The following is a 21,875-nucleotide window of genomic DNA, read 5'->3' on the forward strand; positions in this document are numbered from 1 at the left end:
ATTTTTGTTTTCGGGGTACCTGTGCGTTGTGTGACCCGTCATCTTCCCCCAGGGGTCACAGACAGCCTTGCTAGAGCACTAGGGTAGGAATTCCATCTAGTACCCTACCCCTTTCACCCCCAATTGCCCAGGGCAATAGTTTACTGCTACTCCCATACGCACAACAACATCAGTGCCATGGTTGGGAGGCGACCAAGCGGTAAGTGAGGCAAAGGTGGTCGACCTCCAAAAGGTGGGCATGGATTTGCAGGGTGCCCCTAGACCCCGTGTGTGGAGGACCAATCAGGGACACCCATGCCTTCCCCCATGGTTGTGGGAAACGTAGCTGACACCATCCCAGCTCAGCCCTTGTTGGACCAGCCCATTTTGGCACCTGAACCGGCACAGGATGACTCCCAGGCTGACTTCCAGGTCAGCAAGTCTAAGCCACGTATGGCGGTGCAAGTTGCTGTCACCAGGCCACGTGGATCTGGGGCAGCAATGTCATCTGCTGCCCCAAGTAGGCAGGGTGGGGAGGCTGCAGGGGGAACTGCAGCTCTATCCACCCCAGCTCTGAGTCTCCCAGCCGGGACAGTGTTGGTCCAGATCCATCAAACCGACGTTGGCCCTGCCAACATCACCCTGCAGCCAATGCCTGCACCAAGACCTATGGTCATTGTGCATTCGCACACTCCTAGTACCCAGTCCACCGGCGCTTCTGCCCCTACTGACCAGAGCGGCGTAAGCCACTCAGGATCCGCACCACCTTTGAAAAAGAAGAAGAAAGGTGCTCTGGCACTACAGGCTGAGACCCCAGACATGGCTACACACTCCGGCACATCAAGGAAGCCTAGCTTTAATGACGCCGAACTTGATGCACTTGTGGCCTATATGTCGGCACATAGCCGCAAAATGGTGGTGACTGCAGGGTGCAAGACCACACCTGGTCAACGTAAGGCACACTGGCAGACCATCGCGGACATCATTAGTGCCCTTGGATTTGTGAGACACACAGCTGATGATTGCTACAAGCAGTGGAATGACCTGAAACGCAGAGCAAAGAACAAGCTGGCCTCAAATCATGCCTCTACTCTGGTGACTGGCAGTGGGTCTCCACCAGAGGACAACCAACTCACTGAACATGAGTCTGTTGCTGGAACCTTCGTCACAGAGGAACAGATCCAACGCATGGGAGACCTACCAGATTATGACGCTTTGTCCGGTGAGTGCCCATGCATGTGTGTGTAATCCATGTGTATGTTGTTTGGGTGACGGGTTCTGATTGAGTGCCAGGTGAGGGTGTGTACTCCTGAGTGGTATGGGTCACCCATGTGCTTCCTCCAAAACTTTCACCGGCCTTGAATTTGGGTATGACAGTATCCCTTCTGCCCACAGTAGACAATTAGCGCAACATTACTGCAGTTGCCCTTGAACTGTCATCTTGCAACAACATTGTTCAGATTTTTTCAGGGTTCATTCAGGCTGATTGTTACAATTTTCCCATTTTCGCAACGCATTTATCAGCCCTAATGCCACATATGTGACATGCTTCTGTCATTGATTACACCCCACATTGGCCCACATTTGTTACCTTGTTATGTGAATGATTAGACCATTCAGGCTGATTGAGTATTGGCCTGCTCACATTAATTTTTGGGGCCTGTTTGAATGTGGTACATGATAGTTGTTTCCTGTCATGTTGAAGTGACCTACCATTGATGTGTACATCTGCCTGCCATCACTGTATTATTGTACACTGGATGTGTTGCTGTGTGTGGCACATGCATATTTTGTCACACTATGTAGCAATTTTTCATCTCATCATGTCCATCTCACATGGATGGGTGACAGTACTCATTCACTGACATATGGCTGTACTTGTCAAAAGTACCATGGCTATCCTACATGCCATCTGTGTGCTGACATGTGTCATGTATGTGCATTGGACATGCCACTCACAGGCTAATGTGTGATGCCAGTGCTACCCAGCATGCAGCAAATGTGTTGCTTTTCCATCTTGGTGTCCTCAGTGTCTGCTTTTTGCCTCCCCTTCCAACTCATTGATAGTGCACGCATGCTAGGGTTATAGTCATGTGGGACATGTGTAAATCATGTACTGGATCTCTGGCTTGTCAGGCCTATGTGTGTGCTATGGTGCTCATGCCTGTTTCCATTTTTTGTCTTTCATGTTTTTTCAGGTGATGACACACTTGATGCTGTTGAGGTTGAGGAGATGGTGCAGACCCAGGAGGAATCTCAGGCACGACCGGGCACCAATGGGGGACGTGGTGTGGTGGTGGGTGAAAACCCAATCTTACTGCAGACCATACTGTCCAGGGGTGTCTCTGGGTGCACCTCCCCAGACCTCTATTCAGGTGCTGAATCGGATGATGAGACTTATGTGCAGTCACAGGTGAGTGTTTCTGGCAGGGATTCTGTTCTGTCCAACCCACCTGCACCAGGGGTAGAACCCTCTGTGGGGATGTCAGTGTTGGTAAATCCGCCTTTGGCGGTTATGGATGCAGGGTCACACTCCACAACATCTGATCCTGTTCCTGGGCCAGCAGCTCAGAGGGGGAATGCAGTCCTGCAGCCTCAGGCAGTGCCAGCACCGCAAGGTGCAGATCACCTTGCCCCAAATAGGTGTGGTGCCCGCCGACGCGGTGGCCGTACGCCACTAGGCAATACTGTATGGGAAAACTCAATTTACAGTATAGCAGCCCAACAGGGAGCATCGGTTGAAATGATGGCTCAGGCAATGGAGAGGGTGGCCACTTCCATTCTCCCCCCTGAAAGGCAGATGAGCAACAACAGCAGGCAACAGACTCCATTTGCCAATCACACAGGGAAGACATATTGGCGTCCAACAGGGAGCGACGGGCGGCACTGGAGACTCTGCGCGAAGCCATATCAATAGAGTCACAGGGCCACAGGGAAGCCCTGAGGGTAGAACTCCATAACCTCAGGGAGACTCTGGGTGAACTTGAGGCTTCCCAAAATTTTAGGGCAGAACAGCAGCTGGAGCAGCTCACACGTTCGCTCTCAGCTGAGCTGCAGGCTACCCGTGAGCAGATCCGGGTATCATGCGAGGCCATGCGTGCAGAAATGCAGGCAACCCGTGAGGTGCTGCATGGGGATCTCCGCACTATCATCCTCCAGAATCAGACCTTCCACACCCGCATGCTTGCTGCCATGGAGGACCATACCAGGGCTTTGCGTGGGCTGCCTCCCATAGCACCACCACCTCCTGATGCAGCAGCAGAGGGTGAAGAGAGCGACAGCAATTCTCCCACAATGGCATAGCCATGCAGGCCATGAGCCCATGGAGGTATTTTTTTTCCACAACATCCACGCAGGTGGGTGTTGGTGTGCACCCTGTCCTCGAACCTCCTGGTTGGCCTCCCCCCTGGCCCCCACATGGGCATTTTTTTTTTTTTTTTTACAGTGTGTTGCCTTGTGTGGCTCCCATGGGCATCCACTGTGTATTCAGGCTGGGCACATGCAGCCTTGTCCTGTGTTTGGATTAGATGCTTGGGTTCCTGACACACACACCCCTACTGCTTCCCGTTTCCATGGGCTTGCAAAGGGTGTGACCAAGTGACAGTGACTTACACAGTGACATTGGGCTCCCATGAGCTGTGTGGGCAGTCTGTAGTCAATACTGTGTGGACATCCCTAGTGGGTATTGTTGTTGTATTGAACACTGAATGGTGTATTGATATGTGCTTGTGCATCCATGTCTTCTTCCTTATTCGCAGGTACCTTCTTCATTTCTTCACAAGGCCGTCTACTTTGCAGATGCAGTTCATGTTGTATGCAGTACACTGACAAATGTGCCTGACAGCAACACTCTGCAGTTGTAAGGGGTTGATGTGCCTGCTTATTCAGGTTGTAAGACTTGCACTACTTTGAGTTTGTACTGTCATATTTTGTTATTGACTGATTACTGGGAGCATATTGTCTGTGGCCTGTTTCCATTTGGGACAGTGCACTTTATGACACTTGTGTCAGGTGTTGTGCATTCCTTTGTTTGCTTTCACATTGCATGACATGCCATGGTGTGTTGGGTGGCAGAGATGGGGAGGGGTTGGGTGACATGCCACAATATTCATGTTGTATTTTGCAAGGGGGTTGTCATTAATGCTGCATAAATGTGTCTCTTTTTGTGACACAGCATTGGTTGTCTTTCAGTAGGTAGGGATGCACACAACCTGACACTTCCAGGTGACCAATCTCAGGTTGGTATGGTTATGCCATCATCATTGATTGTCAGCTGGTATGTGCCAGGGCTGTGTGCACTCCACAGGGGTGTGATTTTAGGTGAAGTAATTAGCCACCAGCTGCGTACGGGCTGCCCCACCACGTGCCCTTTCCCCTCCCATGCGCAGCGGCCGTGCATGGGGTTGGGGATGTGGGGGCACCACCATGTCCACCGGCAGGCCCCGGCGTGTTGCAACATTGTGCAGGACACAGGGTGCCACTATGATCCTGCAGACTACTGGGGGAGCGTATAGCAGCTGCCCACCAGAGCGGTCAAGGGAGCGAAAGTGTGACTTGAGCACTCCGAATGTGCGCTCCACTATGCCTAGGGTTGCAATATGGGCTGTGTTGCATCTTACCTCGGATGGTGTGGTGGGGTTCCGAATTGGCGTCATCATGTGGGTGCTCAGAGGGTAGGCACTGTCCCCTGGGGAGGTGATGATGGGTATCATTAGTGGGGTTGTGACATTACTCAGTATCTGACATGCATGCATGTGCAGTGGCTTTTATACTCACCAAGCAGCCATGTATCTCCATGCCGCCCAGCTTCTAGGTCCCGGTTTAGGGTTGACATTCTGTAAATGAAACTGTCATGGGTGGACCCTGGATAGTTGGCATATACTGAGGTGATGATTCCCTTGGCATCACATTCTACCTGCATGTTGATGGAATGCCAGAGCTTGCGGTTTCTATAGATGTGTTCAGTTTCCCTGGGAGGACGTAGAGCCACATGGGTGCAATCAATGGCACCTAGCACTTTGGGGATTTGTGCCACCCCGTAAAAATCCTGGACGGCAGTCTGCCTTTCTGCAGGTGTTCTGAGCAGGTATATGTGCCTGCGGACTGATGGGCGTGCAGTCATGATGGCCAACACCTGGTGTAGGCAGAGTGACTGCGTGGCCTGTGACACCCTCCTCACTATGGCAGTTGTCCGCTGAAATGAACCAGTGGCCAAGAAGTGAAGTACATTGAGCACCTTTTCCAAGGGGCTCAGTGCTTGGGAGCACAGGGTGGGTGATGTGAGGTCATCCTCCCACTCACTCACCAGGTCGAGTATTATGTGAGGTGGAAACCTGTACCTCCCATACACCTGGTCATCAGGCATCCCAAAAAGGCTGGTCCTGGGTGTAAAATTTCTGGCCCTGACTATCCTCCGCCTCCTGCGGTATCCTACGACCACTGCTGCGAGGAACGGTATATTCATTGTAGCATCTGAGCTTGTTTGTTGTTTGCGTGCACTTTTATGCTGCGCGGGTCCGCGTATGCCTGCTTCCTGCTGGCGTACATCTTTCCAGATTAGCGCGTCTTTTTTGGCACACGCGTTAGCCCTGTTCGATTCCATGAATACGTGTTGTAGGCGCGCGTGTGGGCGTTCCTCACATTTGCCTCCTTTACTTCCCCCTTAACATCCACATTTTCACGCGTTGTTCCCCATTCCGCGTATTACGCCCTTTGTTCTGCCTACTTTTGTTGTGTGCGGCGCGCTATGTGCGCTTTCGCAGTGCGCGTAGCGCACGCTGTTTGATGTCGTGTGCGCCCACGTGCGCCACGCAGGATGTTAGCGCACATCCATGGATTTATATGCGCACGGACTTCCATGAATCGATGCGCGCGGCTTTCGCTGCGATTTTCGCACTTGCACTGCGATTCGCACGCTTGCGCAGAGATTTTCAGCGCAGATTAATTCCATGAATCGGCCTGTAAATCATCAAAATCAGAATCCTGTACTATATAAACACATCACCAAAGTGCAAGCCCCTACCACACAATGTTTTATAAACCACTAACACATCAAATATTCACAAACTATTATTCATACGCCAAAAAAATACACACACATTTTAAAACTTAAAACAGGTGTTTCTAACATATATTGACTGCATCATGTTATAGTTGGTTACAAAATGCAACCCTTCACCCTCGAGAGATACATTGTCAAGAATTATTTTGTTCAGTTTCAATACCTATTATTTCTGTAGACTGAAGTGGGAGTAGCATGACACATCGTCAAAAACCATGACATTATTGAAGCTGCTCAAAAGGCACTATTTGATGTTCATCAATATAAAAGAAAGACTGTCATCTACTAAGAATATCCTATAAACATAGCAAATAGGAGTCTGACAGTCTGTGTGCCATATTCTCAGTGATAAACAAGATCACATAATGGTCCTTCTCTCACCCAACCTAAGAATAATATCCGAGGTATGATTCACTCTATTGTTCATTAACAAGTCAGAGTGTGAAAGCAGTGCTCTCATTCTTGGGTACGAACATACCAGAAGGACTAATTGCTGCAACATTTATTGTGTAGATCTAAGTAGAATAACCGCCCTACGTTGTCACAGAAGACACGACTACGTTGTCACAGAAGACTACGTTGTCTCATTGCCTTCCGGAAAGCTATGAAAACCATCCTCTCACATAAGGTCTCTCGCAGCACCATGTTTGCCAATAAACTGCCTGTAATGTAATAACCAAAGATGCATGAGCTGTAATGACTAATCTGTTTGTAGCAATCATAATGTGCCAACGACTGCTACCAATCCTGTACCCCCTGTAACTAAGTTCCTGCAAGTAGCAGCGCCACAATGCCCCTGGGCTGTCTGCGCGCTATATAAATATAAATAAATAAATAAATAAATAAATACACAGTGCTCCCATGGCCTACCGCTGGGGTGAGTGGGAATGGAGGCTAATATTACCACATGACCTTAGATCTTTCTTGAAAGCTCCTGAATCTCACTGTGAATCCATTTTAGTACTGAGATAGCCCAATTGAACTACTAATATTCATGAGTAGCAGCCTGGAAAGGGGTGCTAACTAATCAGGAAGCTGGAAATGTGGGCTTTATTCTCTGATACAAGCCTGAATTCTGAGCAAGCGTACACTTCCCTTCCGTGTAAAGTGTGTTTAATTTGTCTTTTAAACGAACCTTGCTGAGCGCTCAGCGCCATGCCATAGTTTCCCATCTCTGTTGCAATGTTGTTGACACCCAGGGAGAAGATCCAATATTCACATGCCACTTATGAAACGGTCCTGCTATAGCTGGTCTTGTAATTTATAAGGTAAGTGAGTTGTTATGCTGTCCATAAAAAAATGAAAGTAATTCACTATTGTTGTATCAATTCAAACCCGAGCATAGTCTTTTATCCAAGAAAATCCAGTTCATGCTTTCGAAAATAAAAAAAATATTATTGTTAAAAATATTGTTCATATCATTCTCAAGGTAAAGTTAATAGTGACCTTTTTTTAGATGGGAGACATTAGTGAGGACTCTTTTTATTCCAAATGTGCCTTTGACATCTTTAGAAATGTAACAGTTCAGCTGTCAACTGTGAATTTAGCATATCCTTAGAAAATATACTACCAGTTAGTTTGGCTTTATTCAGTTTGGTAATTTGTTCCTTTACATTTTACATTTTTGCTCCCTAATGTAACATTTTGAATTCAAATAAAAAAGCTTGGTCAAGACATAGACGACGAAAACCAAAAATAGATTATGCAGTGAGGTGAAATATTCATGTTATTCATATTTCTATCCCACAATGGAATACTGGAAAAAATTGCAAAGTTTTAATTATGGCAGTTGGTCTAATATAAATCCTACAATTTATAAATACTAATTATATTTGTTCCAGTGATGACTGCGGCATATGAACTTGTAAAGTTGAAACTACTACTTAAATATTATTGTTAGATTTAATTTGAAATGCATTACTCAACAGATCGTATTGCTTTTTTTTTCAGTCACATTCTCACCCACACCACGTCCATAGATTGTAATATCACACATATTTGGCAATATATATTTCACTACATGGAGAGCATACCGTATAAATCATTTTCAAAAGAAATGTCTATATACTTTGAATTGCTTCATTAGACATTTACACATGTACATCATTAAAATAATATCACACATACACAGAAACCATGCGTCTTTTGAAACAGAACAGTGCTTACAAAAGAAATTGACAACATCCAAGGTGATATTTCAGTTCTGATTTGAAGCTTATCTTATGCCGAATGTGTGTTTTATCACCCCAATTTCAACCAAGATGCTTTTGGCTTGTAGACTGTATTGAGCCATTCATACAGGTACTATGTCTTACATATTCGAGTAAACCCAAAGAACATCTTTGTTTTCATTAACCGATAATGAACTTATTTGTAACAATTTGAAAAACCAGCATAATATAAGTAGATTGTGTTGAATTTCCTGGATTTGATATGGGGTTGAACCACAAAGTTTGAGTCTATTCTATATTTAGGCATTAGAAGGCACATATTTACATATATTCTGCTCAAACTTGAGGCGATATCCAGAGAATCAGGAGGGTGCAGCTGAGACTAGTGTTTGGAAGAGGAAAGAATGACTTCAGATATGAACATATGGTATTATACATATAATTAGATTAGGTTTTTAAGTAGACTTAATATTACAGCGGGGCATTCTTTTTGTAGAATTAGAATATAGTCAGAGTAGATTTAGAATAGTGTTCACAGTATCTGTCTGGTTTGACACATATACAATTGCTGGGTGTGCGGGATGAGGAAGCCACATGTAACCTTTAGTAAAAGAAGAGACAATCACAATGATGTACTTCAGTGTGATGCACGCATGCCTGTTCTTACATATAAACGCATGCAATCAAAATAAATGTATTGAATGATTGACTTAGCACACAATATTCTATGTTGAGCAAAGCGAAATTCACTGGCTGTGGTTTTAGATTTCTTTACATAAGGGAGGAGTAAATCAAAAGGGGTATTTTGAGTGTGGTACACTCACACAAACTATGTTATGGCAATGTAGAAAAGAATGACAGCGAATGGCTTGAGCATCATTTACTAACATACATTATGCTGAAGAAACAACCAGTGAAGTGCAAGTGATGAGAGGTTCTGAACATCAACTGACATTGTATTTTATTATGGAATGAGTACACAAATGAAATTTGCTTTGTGAAAGGTCTGATAAAGGCTGGCTTGAGTGCTTTCGAGACATACCTGATATATCGCATGCATTGCACACTTTGTAATAAATGCAAACATACTGGATGTTCTTTTGTCGAAAATAAAATGGTAACAATGATTAGACTATGATATTCAAACACACGTTCCATGTTGTTTGAGAAGAAATCAATTAAAGGGCCTGTATTAAGTGTCGGGTGCATTAGCATTTCCATGAGGGGTTAGATAATCACAGTACCTATGTATGTATGCAAACATATGGTTATAGTGTGAGTATGTAAAACATCACATTGATTGTCAAAAATGAATCACATTTGATCTTTGAAGAGAAGCAGAAAAGTGTGACTTGAAGAGGCTAACTGAATTTGATAAATTGGGGTTGTAACCCTGGCTTAAATTGCGCTGGATATGGCAGTTGACATGAGGTAAGTTAATACCCACAAACAAGCTCCAATAACTGCTGGACACAGTTAGATGTTAAATCTGATCGATTTTAATGGTGTGTTAGTTGGGGCACAATTGCTGCCCTGGTTTGGCAGACAAACTTGTTTACATTTGCACGTCAAACGAATTCCATTTGCATGTCAATGAATTGCCAACACGTGTTTCGACCTGGGGTCTTTGTCAAGGCTACACAGGTGTGTGAGAGTGACAGTGCATGCAATAGCTGTGTTTGGGTGATTGCAGAGATCAGCACGATCAGGCCAAGCTTCATAGTGCTTGTGCTGTCTTCGAGCCAGTCTCTAGAGGTTTGAGCAGATGTGATCCCACTGGTGGTGGGTGTCATGTTGGATTGAATATGCCAGCTCTCATGGGTGGAGTCAGCATTTGAGAAGGTGAGACAATGGCTTGCAACCTTTTGGGGTGTGAGTCAAATCAGTAAAAAAGGTAATACTTCTACTGGGTCAGGTTGGCATTCACAAAAGCGAGTTGATGGCTTCCAGCAGGTTGAGTCTGCACACAAATTCGAAACCAAGATAGTGGAGCCTCTCTCTCTCAGCCCAAAACTCCCTTCTAGCTGCTCTACCTCCACCCCTTCCCATACCTACAGAGTAAAAAGGGACTCCAGTGGGAAGCACCCTGGTGCAAGAGGATCTTTGTTATATCAGTTCTGCCTTTGATGATGACCTTCTGGCAGGATAATTAAAGAGGCAGTATCCTGGCCATTGTTGCACATGGCTGCAGTGGAGACAGTCAGATCAGACCCTAACACATAAGAGTCCTGCCACTGAGCTGACACTGGTACGATACCAAAATATTGTAGCTTTAACCTGGTGTGACTCTAGCAGCTACCATTACAAGCCAGGCATGGCTTACATTTACCGATTTATTGAGTACCAGATTGACTAGATCACACAATTGTTATCATGTGCAGACATTTAATATCTCTCTCTGCCAGAAGGAAATTGCATTCAAGCAGCTGTCAATAATGCACATGTGACTTTTTTAACCTGTCCTGTGCCACTGCAGGACTGGTGGAGAGGGTGCCAGGAGGCTGCCTCGGCAAAGGCACATGGGTGAACTATAATTTTGGCAGACTTTCCTTTCAACAACAGAATTGCCTGCATCATTAATAAAAATCAAAATGCCAGGGTTATTCTTCCCACATCAGCTGGCCTTTTGTCACACGCCACCACCTCCCCAGCCAAGAAGCTTGAACACCACCCTTCATACAGTCTGGGCCATCCTCAAGGCAAAAATACCTCCTGAGGCCATATGAATTGGAGTACGGTGATCCTAGTTCAACTCAGCAACTTGGGATTCTTTCACTGCATGTCTATCAGCCACCTGTGAAATCTGTGTTCATTTTTGTTTTTCACATACATTTTTATTTCCATTTTTCAAAAAAGAAAATATTTCCCAACTCCCCCACCCTGAAACCCCTCTTGCACGCCTCACCCCCTTCCGATCCCCTTTACACTGAAATGATCTGTTCCTTTGATGTTAAATCGTCCATAATTCATATATTCTTCTTTCACCTTCCTCCTACGCATGTGTCTGTCCCTCCCCCTCTTCCCTTCTCAATGGTTGAACCCTTTTATTAACTCAATGCCAGGAGTTTGACCTTCCTTGGGCACCGTGCTCCTCTGGTGTCCTTCCATAAGAATTTTAGCACCAGGTCCCAGTCAGCAAGGAACCCCCTAGAATCTCCTTGAAGAGAATACGACACCTACTCCAGTGCAGCAAAGTGCCCAACCTTTCCCACCCAATTGTCTTCCATCAGCGGCTCTTTTTTTCTCCAGTTTAGTGCGATGAACAATGCCCCCACCATCATCAATATCACATACATCTTTCAATGTGCTTTGGATGCCAAGTCTCTGAGTGGTCCTCCTACACCCAAGATAGTCAAACCTCTATTTCCCCTTCCACTCACCCCCAACATTTACTCAATGGCCTCTTCTATATTGGCTCAGAATCGTGTAGTGTGTGGGCAATCCCACCAAATGTGGTCCCACGTCCATAGCAGCCCACATTCCGTCCAACATTTCTGTGATATCCCCGGAAAACACTTGTGGAGTCGCACTGCGGTGAGATGCCACTGGAACATTAACTTCACCCAAATCTCTTACACTTGAATAGACCTTGTGAGTTTGGGTATATGTACCCATAGCTGCGCCAATTCCTTCTCATCAATCGGCATCCCAAACTGAATCTTCCCATTGCTTCATATGACGACTGTGGCTTTCCACCTCATTCTGTTTGATGTATTTGTAAATGTTGCCCACCATATGTTGGTCCATGGAGTCTGATATGAGCAGTTTTTCAAAGGATACTAGGGGTCTAGTGGCCGCTTCCTTAATCGTTGGGTGTAGCAACCAGTGCTTTAATTTTGCATATTGAAATCTCTGCCACTCTGTCACAGAGAAATCTAGTTTGCACTGGTTAAAGGACTTAATCTCCCCTTCCACAATCATATCGCATAGTTTAAAACATCCGCCCTTGTCCCACTCATTAAATGTAGACCAAGTCACTCCAGGGGAAAATTGTGGATTATAAAATACAGGGGTGAATGGTGATGGGGACGTTGGGAATCCTGATCTGCTTACTACTTCATCCCAAGAATCTCCCACTATGGCTTCAATCTTGCTGCAGCACATGTTACCTTGTCTATCCCTTTTGGGTTTCCGCAGCACCACCTCAAGGTGAACCCCCGCTATGGCATTGTCTATATGTCTGCAGACCTTCTGTCTGTCGTCTTTTACCCAGTCCCTAAGAACCCTTGTCTCTGCCGCCAAGTAATATGCCCTGACATCTGGCTCTCTGACCCCACCGCTGTTTCTTGGCATCATTATTACTGCTCATAGTGCCCTGGGATTCTTGTTGTTCCATATGAATGTGCCTGTGTGTCTCTGAATGGCTCATGAGAAGGACTTGGGTACCTTCATTGGCAATGCTGTGAAGTAACATAATCATTTTGGTAAGATGACCATTTTCAAAATATTGATCCTACCGATCCAAGATATAGACAGTGTGCCCCATTCCTGTAGTTGTTCCCTGACTTCACCTACTAGGGGGGGATAGTTCACCATGTATAACCAAATGTCTTTCGTAATATTAATCCCTAGGTATCTTAAAGCCTTGCCAGCCCAAGCTCACCGGAAGGACTTTTTAAGTTCCTGTTCCTTCTCCACAGAAACCACCAGGTTTAGTATCTCTAATTGATGAATATTTATTTGTAATCCTGCTACCTTCTCAAATGGACTCAGTTCCCTATCTAACCCCCTTATCAATCTTTCTGGTTCCCTAAGTATTAATAACAGGTCATCCATGAATACGGCTACCTTATGTATGCTTCCCCCAAATGGAACTCCTACTATGTCAGTCAACTCCCTTTTTGTGGTCATTAGTGGCTCTAGGTGGAGTGCATAAAGTAGAGGAGACAGAAGGCACCCGAGTTTAGTCCCTCTTGAGGCCCTCACAGCGCCCAAAATGTGTCCACTATGTTGTCCATTAATCAATAATTGCAGGGTTGGGTTCAAATAGTTAGCTTTTATTTTTGACCCAAATCCCATTTTTGCCATAGTCTGAAACAGGAACCACCACTCCACTCCATCAAATGCTTTTTCAGCATCAAGAGCGATCAATTAGGCTGACATCTTCTTTATATTGACCTTTTCGTCTAGATGCATTATTCTCCTAGTGTTGTCACCAGTTTGTCTGCCCCTTTTAAACCCTGATTGGTCGGTGCTAATGAGTCTCAGAAGGAGCTGATCTAACTGGGAAGCTAATATGTTTTAGTACATTTTAGCTTCTAAGTTGATTAATGCAATGGGTCTATAGGATGTACAACTTATGAGGTCCTTTCCTGGTTTCAGAAGTAGTACCACCTCAGCCTCTTCCCACTGCTCCAAAGTCATTCAACATTGAGGCCAGATGTGGAGGCAATTGTTCCGAAACTGCTTTATAAAATTCAGCCAAAAAGCCATTCGGTCCTGGTGATTTATTATTGGGGAGTGATATTATATCCCTGCGTACCTTCTCTATCGTTATATCTTGTTCCAACTCCATTTTCTATTGTTCAGTTATTGCTAGAAGGCCACATCCCTCCAGGTAATTCAGTTGCACCTGCTCTATGGGATTACCTGATTCGTAAATTCTGCATAGTACGATGTCAATTCCTGGATAATGCCCTTTGTCACCAAGCTCGCCCCTCTCTCTCTCTTTTTAATATTCATTTTGGTTCTTGCCTTTTCCTGCTTCTTGAGTAACATCGCTAACAGCCTATCTGATTTATTGGCCTTTACGTAGTATTTCTGTTTGAGATTCAGCAGTGCACATTCTGCTTCCCTTGATTGTAAGATGTCTAGTTGTCCTCTTATGGCCCTATACTCTCTTCGAGTGTTCCCACTAGCCCCCACTCCCATGCTTGCCATCACCTTTTTCAACTGTTCTTCCAGGTTCCTCTCTACACTTCTTCTTTCTTTGTCTCGTTTATTGCAATAATCCTACCTCTTATTGTTGCTTTGAACGCATCACACTGCACTTGCTGGCACATGTCTTCCGTTTGATTATCTACAAAGAATTCCTTAAAGCCCTTTCATAGTTCTTCCCTCAATATTTCATCCTTAAAAATGTATGCTGGATTTTTCCACTTCCATAACCCGGGCATCTTGTTTTTCCAATTTACTATCAGGGTTAGGGGGCCATGATCTGATATTGATATAGCTTCCACCTCTATTTCTAGGACCATGTCTAACAAGGTCTGTGACACCCAAATGTAGTCGATACTGGAGGATGTCTCGTGAACATAAGAAAATAAGGTATATCCCTAAGTACCACCCTCTTTTCGCTCCAGGCATCCACCAAAGCAAGTCTTTCTATTCTCTCCCCTAATTCTCTAAATGGTCTGCATTGCATGCCTTCCCTTCCACCACTTCTGTCTGCCTACGGGTCCCAAACTATATTAAAGTCCCCTGGCACTATGATCTGTCCCTTGGCAAATTGTATAACCCTGTCTAAGATTTTCTGTACAAAACCATCCTGACTCGTATTGGGTGCATATAAGGTGGCCACCGTATAAAGTTCCCCCGTCCCTTACAAAGTGACCGCCACATATCTCACCATGGTATCTTTTTCCCAGCTCCCAACATTGATAACTAGACTGTTCCTCACTGCTATTAACACCCCTCCTTTTTTGAATTACCCCCGTTGGACTGGAAAATGATTTGGTAACCCTGAATCTTTATTTTGTGTGTGTCGCTATCTTGGACATGTGCTTCTTGTAAGGTCAGGAAATCTGGGTTTTTCCCTTTGGAGAAACCTCTCCAACTTCTTCCTCTTCAGGGGTGAATTCATCCCATTTATATTCAGAGACATGACTCGTAGTCCGTCCCTCCTAGCCATCTCCTACTTGGACTCTCCTAGCATCTATACTTCAAGTGGAAACTCGATTGGGAACTGTTAGGCAGAATCCTGTGCAGCGCCCTTAGGGAACACTACACACAATTAAGACTACAGGTGGCAATACAAGTTTTACCTTTGGTACAAGCCTGTACCACTATGTCAGAGTGGTAGCAGTGGCGGAGCAGCCAGGCTTATCTCAAGAGTATATGAGAAGTAGCAGAGATTACACAAAGGGACCACAATTACTGTGACTCAGGCAAACACTGACTCAATGTTTCAGGTAGAAAAATATAAGTACATTTATTTTTAAACCATTCGTTATGTACACAACACTTCTATTAAACTTAAACAAAAACCACACGTTAAATATACTACAACTAACCAATTCATTTTGTACAGTACGTCTCAAGGTAAGTACCCTGTGTTTGAATGAACCAGTGTTACGAACAAAACACGTTACCACAATTTTGCAATCACTTTTTGACAGTTCGGTCTACTAAATAAAAGCATATCCGTGACATGAAATGCTACTGGGGTAAAAACACACTTAGCACCTGAGATACCCAGAGGGATTTGGAGGCAAAAATCACAGGCAATATTTTGGTTAGGCAGACAGAATCGAGAAACACTCAGAGACAAGAGTTCAATAGTCAAAGGGCCGGAGCCAGGGTCAAGTGACACAGGGGGCCTGTTGCCATAGATCACACTGTCAGACAGTTCACGATTCAACATAGCCAAAAGAACTTCGATATTGTCAATGTTCGGAAGCAAAAGTTATAAGAAGGAGGGAAGACAAGGGCAAGCCTTGGAGATGAAGAAAAAGGGGGTTCACCCAGTTTCCTTGAACAGAACACAGTACCTTATTCCAATGGTGCACCTGGTGCCCTGGCAGTTGTTCCTGTTGGATGTCCGCAGACCCATGGTTCATGGAGCTTCATGTGAAGGAGGACGTCTGAAAGGGGGTCTGCACCACACAGGGATGAAGCCGGCAGCAGCGACGAGGAATAAAAGGTGCACTGCTTAAAAACAGGAGAGGCTCTTCAGGTGGCTATCCGGACCACTACAGCAGTTTGCAGCGATTTCGACCAAGGAAGAGGGTCCTCTGGCTGTAGAAGATGAGCTGGTTATCCCCACCAGGCTCAAGGGAACAAGACTCCGGACTGGATCTCCTCTTAGTCATTGAAAGGTAGATAGCTCAGGATTACAGCAGGGCTTCACCGGGACGGGGTAGTTGCAGCAGCCATCGTTCTCCCCGCTTCTCTTTGGTTCCTTGTAGTTCCATTGGCAACTCTCTGACTTCTAGCCCAAGAGACCTGCCTTTTATGCGCAAAACCCCCATTCACACAGCCTGGCCGTCAATCACCCAGCAGGGGGGTTGTCCAGCCCGGACAACCACCTCAGCCAATCATGACAAAGTGCGACTTGCGTTTCCTAGGATACCCTGTGCAGGGGGTGACAACACCCCTCCCTCACATTCAGCCCACCTAAACACCCAGGTGCCTGGTGGAGGGCTTCTGAGCAGAAAGCCCGCCAAAAGACGGTGAACAAAGAAGGCGAACCTAGTTTGCAACGCAAAGTAAAACACAAGAAGGACTTTAACAAAAAGAAATGGCGAATAAACCCAACCGGGGCAAAAAGAAAGACTATTTGGTCAAGCGGGTTATGTTCGAGGCTAATATAATAGCCAAGAACAATACCACGTTTATCTAATATAATCGCGGTAGAAAGGTTAGGTTAGATACCACTGCCACGAGCCAAGTCTAAATGTTAAAAGAGCGAAACAGTGCTCTAGGAGGTACAGATAAAAAGGGATACGAATTCACCCTTTCCAGTACTCCATGGAAGATTGGGTGTACTGGATGTGTGTAGATTGACTAAGTAAAGTTAATGGTAACTTTACCCTTTTCTGGGGGACAGTAGTCAGCCTCAGAAATGGAGTCGGGGGAAGTCTCAAAGACAACCCTGTGCCACGGCACTGAAGGTGCTGTGTGACACACAAAAAGAAGGGGGCTACTGAAATGGGGTCCTTCAGAGTCCACAATCACAAAAACAGAGAAATACACATGGCAAAACACAGGTAAGAGTGGGGGAAAAGCTCACACTCTTACCAAGTGGAAAAAAAATACACTCCAGAAGTCCAGCAAAGCTGCTGGGGGACTCACTAGGTGAGGAAAATTAGCCATAAATGAGAATTCTCCCTAACACTCGCCCCCCCCCCCTAGACTAAGGGACAGGAGGATTTAATCCACTCCTGGATGGACCTCATACCTCTAGTCAGTTACAAACATCCTAGAGTGACCATCAGCATTTTGGTGGTGACTTCCTGCTCTGTGCTCAATGGAAAAATCAAATCCTTGCAGGTAGATTGACCATCTCAGTAACTTTGGGTTTTCCCCTTTCATTTGCATCAGCCATCTCAAGGGTCGGTGCTCAGTCTGTATAGTGAAGCTAGATCCATACAAGTATGGTCTAAACCTCTTCAGTGCCCACACAATAGCAAAGCATTCTCTTTCTATTGTTGCCCACCTTGTTTCAGGATCCTTTAACTTCCTGCTGATGGAACACATGGAGTGTTCCCCACCTTTCTCAACCAGTTGACTAAGGACTGCACCTATACCTACATTAGAAGCTTCAGTTTGTACAATGAAGGGTTGGTGATATTCAAGAGCTCTAAGGGCTGGAGCTTGACAAAGGGCTTATTTTAGACTTTCAAAGGCTTGATTGCACTCCTCATTCCACCTGACCTTTTTAGGAAATTTGGAAGAGGAGATAACATTCAAGGGAGAAGCTATGGTCCCATAGTTCTCTATGAAGTTCCTATAATACCCAGTGAGACCTAGGAAGGCTCTCACTTGGGTTTGAGCAGTAGAGGTGGCCCAGTTTTGTACAGCTTGTACTTTGCTAGGCAATGGCCTTATTTCACCCCCTCCTACCTCATGCCCATGGTAGACCACTGAACTCTGACCAATTTGACACTTACTGGCCTTTACAGTCAGGTGGGCCTGTTCCAGAGCTTGCAATACATATCCTAGGTGTTCAACATGTTATTTCCATGTAGGGCTGAACACTGCAATGTCATCCAAGTATGTCATGCAGAAGTCCTCCATCGCATTCAGAACTTGATTGACCATCCTCTGAAATGTAGCAGGTGTATTCTTTAATCCAAAAGGCATTACCTTAAATTGGTAGAGGCCAGCTGGGGTGGAGAATGCAGTTTTCTCCTTGGCATAGTCTGTCAGGGCTATTTGCCAATAGACTGACGTTAGGTCAGATGTGCTGAGGTACTTGGCTGCACCAAGTTTGTCCACCAGCCCATCTGTCCTAGGTAAAGGATGGGCATCAGTCGTGGTGACTGCATTTAGAGCTCTATAGTCCAAGCAGAATCTCAACTCCTTGGATCCTGCCTTTGGTACAAGCACAACTGGGCTAGACCATGGGCTAGTAGAGGGCTCTATAACTTTGAGTTCAAGCATCTTGTTGACCTCACTCCTTATGTGGGATCTGACATTGTCTGACATTCTGTACCCCCTGCTTTTGACAGGCAAACAGTCACCAGTGTGTATGTCATGCTGGCCCCAAGGGGTCAAGCCTGGTGAAAGAGAGAAAAGGGAGGCAAACTGATTTAACAGTAACTTGCACTCATCATGCTGGTCAGATGTGAGACTGGAAGAGAGATTAACTCCTTCCACTTGCTCATCTAAAGATAAGCCTCTGAGGAGGTCAGCCAGAGGTTCACTCTCCTCCTCCTCCTGAGCTGAAGCTAGAAGCAAAGCTCCTATGTCAGGTCTAGAGACATAAGCCTTTAAACGGTTGGTGTGAAAGACACTGGGAGCCTCCTTAGGTTTGCCTAAGTCCACCAGATAGTTCACCTCTCCAAGTTTGCCCACAACCTTGAAGGGTCCTATCCATTTCTCCTGCAAGGCCCTCTGCCTTGTGGGGACCATAACAAGTACAAGCTGGTTTTGAGTAAACTCAACCATGTTAGCCTTCTGGTCATGCCAATGTTTGACCAGAGCTTGACCAGCCTTCAAGTTATCACTTGCCTCTGCCATCATGTGTGACATTCTCCTCCGGAGACCTATCACATAGTCAGTCACTCTGACTGGCTTGGGGGAAGGAGCACTCTCCAACCCCTCCTTAATCAGGGCCAATGGACCTCTGACTGGATGGCCATAGAGAAGTTCGAAGGGACTGAATCCTACTCCCTCCTGAGGGACTTCTCTATATGCAAAGAGAAGGCATGGCAATAGAAGGTCCCACTTTCTTCTAAGGGGTTCTTCTAAATTACCTATCATGCTCTTCATAGTTCTGTTAAACCTCTCTACCACTTCATTGGTTTGGGGTGGTAGGCAGTTGAGAACGTGTAGGTGACTCCACAGGTTTTCTACATGGTTTGCATGTAGTGGGACGTAAAATTTGATCCCCTGTCAGATATCACCTCCTTAGGAAAACCTACCCTGGTAAAGATCCCAAGTAGGGCCTTAGCCACAGCCGGAGCCGTAACAGTCGTCATAGGTGTGGCTTCAGGAAATCTAGTGGCATGGTCCACTACAACCAGAATAAACCTGTGGCTTGAAGTTGTGGGAGGGTCAAGAGGACCAACAATGTCAATCCCAACCCTCTCAAAAGGAATTCCCACCACTGGAAGAGGCACTAAGGGTGCCACATTTTTGGACCCACTCTTGCCAGAGGTTTGGCAAGTGTGGCAGCTTCTGCAGAATGTGTCTACTTCTGTACCCATTTTAGGCCAGTAGAAGTGCAGAGATGGCCTTTCTTTGGTTTTCTTAAAACTTAAGTGACCAGCCAAAGATACCTCGTGGGCTAACTGCAGAAACTGGAGTCGGTTCACTAGAGGTACTACAAGTCTTTTGTAGTCTCCAGGGGTTGACTCAGTTGGTTCACTGTAGAAGAGGCCATCTTCCCAGTGCAACCTATACTTCCCAGGCTCAGTCCCATTGAGCTGAGAAGCTGCCTGTTGGCGAAGACCTTCCAAGGTAGGACACTCTCTTTGTCCCTTACTGAAATCCTCCCTGTTGGGTCCACCTTCTGCCAGTAAAGACTGCAGCTCAGGATGGTCAACAGGGTCAAGATCTCCTACCAAGGTAAGATCCTCTTCTAGATCTGATTCCTTAATATCTAGTTTGACCATACAGGGTTGAACCTCACACTCAGCCTCAGCTGGTGTGGGAGTCACACTTGTGACTTTAGACAGTCTCAGAGATGTCCTTCTGGGCACAGGAGTGCTTGCTGGTTTCTTGCTGGCAGACTTAGGTTTCCCCTTTGCCTTTTCTTGTACTGCAATGGCAGTAAGTAAGTCCTGTGGACTTGGGGTGATAGCTTCCTCTATCATGCCCCCAGGAGAGCCTCTTAAGGTTCTCTCCCTTGCAGACCTTGTGAGCTCCTGCTTCCTTCTGCTGGGGGACCTGGGAGTGCTAGACACAAATTCAAGAGTTTTACAGTCATTACCCAACAGGACCCTCCCAGGTGCGTTATTTTGCACACTTACAGGTATTCTGACAGTCATTTCATTACACTGGATGAGAGCTGGTAACTGGGGAACCATTTGCACAGGGCCTCCAGCTAACTTGGTTAAGTGTTTGGATGCCTTAGCAACATCCTCCACTTTGAAAAAACATTAATCAACCACAGTTATGCTGGCTACAGTGTCTCTGATGGCAGGGGTCTCCTGGCCATTCACAAGAACACTATCTTTATAATACTCTTTAGTATTATCTGGGATTGAGTTATAGACATCTAAGTTCTGTTGTTCCCAAAGACCCAAGGACACTAAAGAAACACTAGCTGAGGCTCGCATGGGCTCATCAGCTAGTAGCTGAAAGTTGCCACTGGTCATAGGTATTTCATCCACCTGGGAGAAGGCTAAGGAGACAGTGTTGATCCCTGAAGGTTTACCCTTACACTTGGGATCTCCTTTCACATGACCAGGCAACCCACAAACAAAGCATTTCCCAAATGCTCTCTGGAATGGGGGTTTGCCCTGACGTCATCTGGTGTGGAACCAGGTGGTACACTAGCCTGATTCGGTTTACCTTGTGGCTTACCCTGGTTATGTTTGGGGCCCTCTTTTGGATTGGAATTATTGGAATTCTCTTTGTTGTCTTTCTTTGGCTGCTTCCCCGCATCCTTCTTCTGAGTAGCCCCAGAATCCTTGTGAGTAGCCCTGTTGGCAACCCACAAGTCAGCAGCCTTAGCTAGCTTCTTAGGATCTATCTCCTTTGAATCAGCCAAGTGCTGTCTAAGCTCAGGAGAGCAGGCATCAAAAATAGACTCCAACATTACAAGATTCCTCAAACCGTCATAAGTGTTTTCTTTGTAACCTTTAATCCAACCATCTACGTTTTTCAAACATTCACACACCCAGGTAGCCCAAGGGGTACCATCATGCTTTTTGAGGGTTCTAAACCTCTTAAGATACTGGGAAGGGGTCTTTCCAAACCTAGCTATTAATGCTAGTTTCACACACTCATAATCCTGTTTATCCTCCTCCCCAAACTCCATTACAGAATCACTTGCAACAGGGGGGAGCCTAGAGAAAAGCCAAGGATCAACTGATTCCCTGAGATACCTTGAATTCCATGATTGTACTCAAACATTGTTAACCAATCCAAAATATCAAATTTAATCTCAAAAATACCAATCATTTACTTTGGCATATGGGGTCTCTTAGGGCTGGAAGACCCAGAGGACTCTGGGAGAGAAGCATTTTCTAGAGACAGTGGGCCTCATTACGAGGTTGGAGGCAGTCATGGAGATATTAGTACTTTTGCAATCACTTTTTGACAGTTTGGTCTAC

Source organism: Ambystoma mexicanum, chromosome 10 (assembly GCF_040938575.1).
Source record: "Ambystoma mexicanum isolate Mex_15411 chromosome 10, UKY_AmexF1_1, whole genome shotgun sequence".
Lineage (NCBI taxonomy): Eukaryota > Metazoa > Chordata > Amphibia > Caudata > Ambystomatidae > Ambystoma > Ambystoma mexicanum.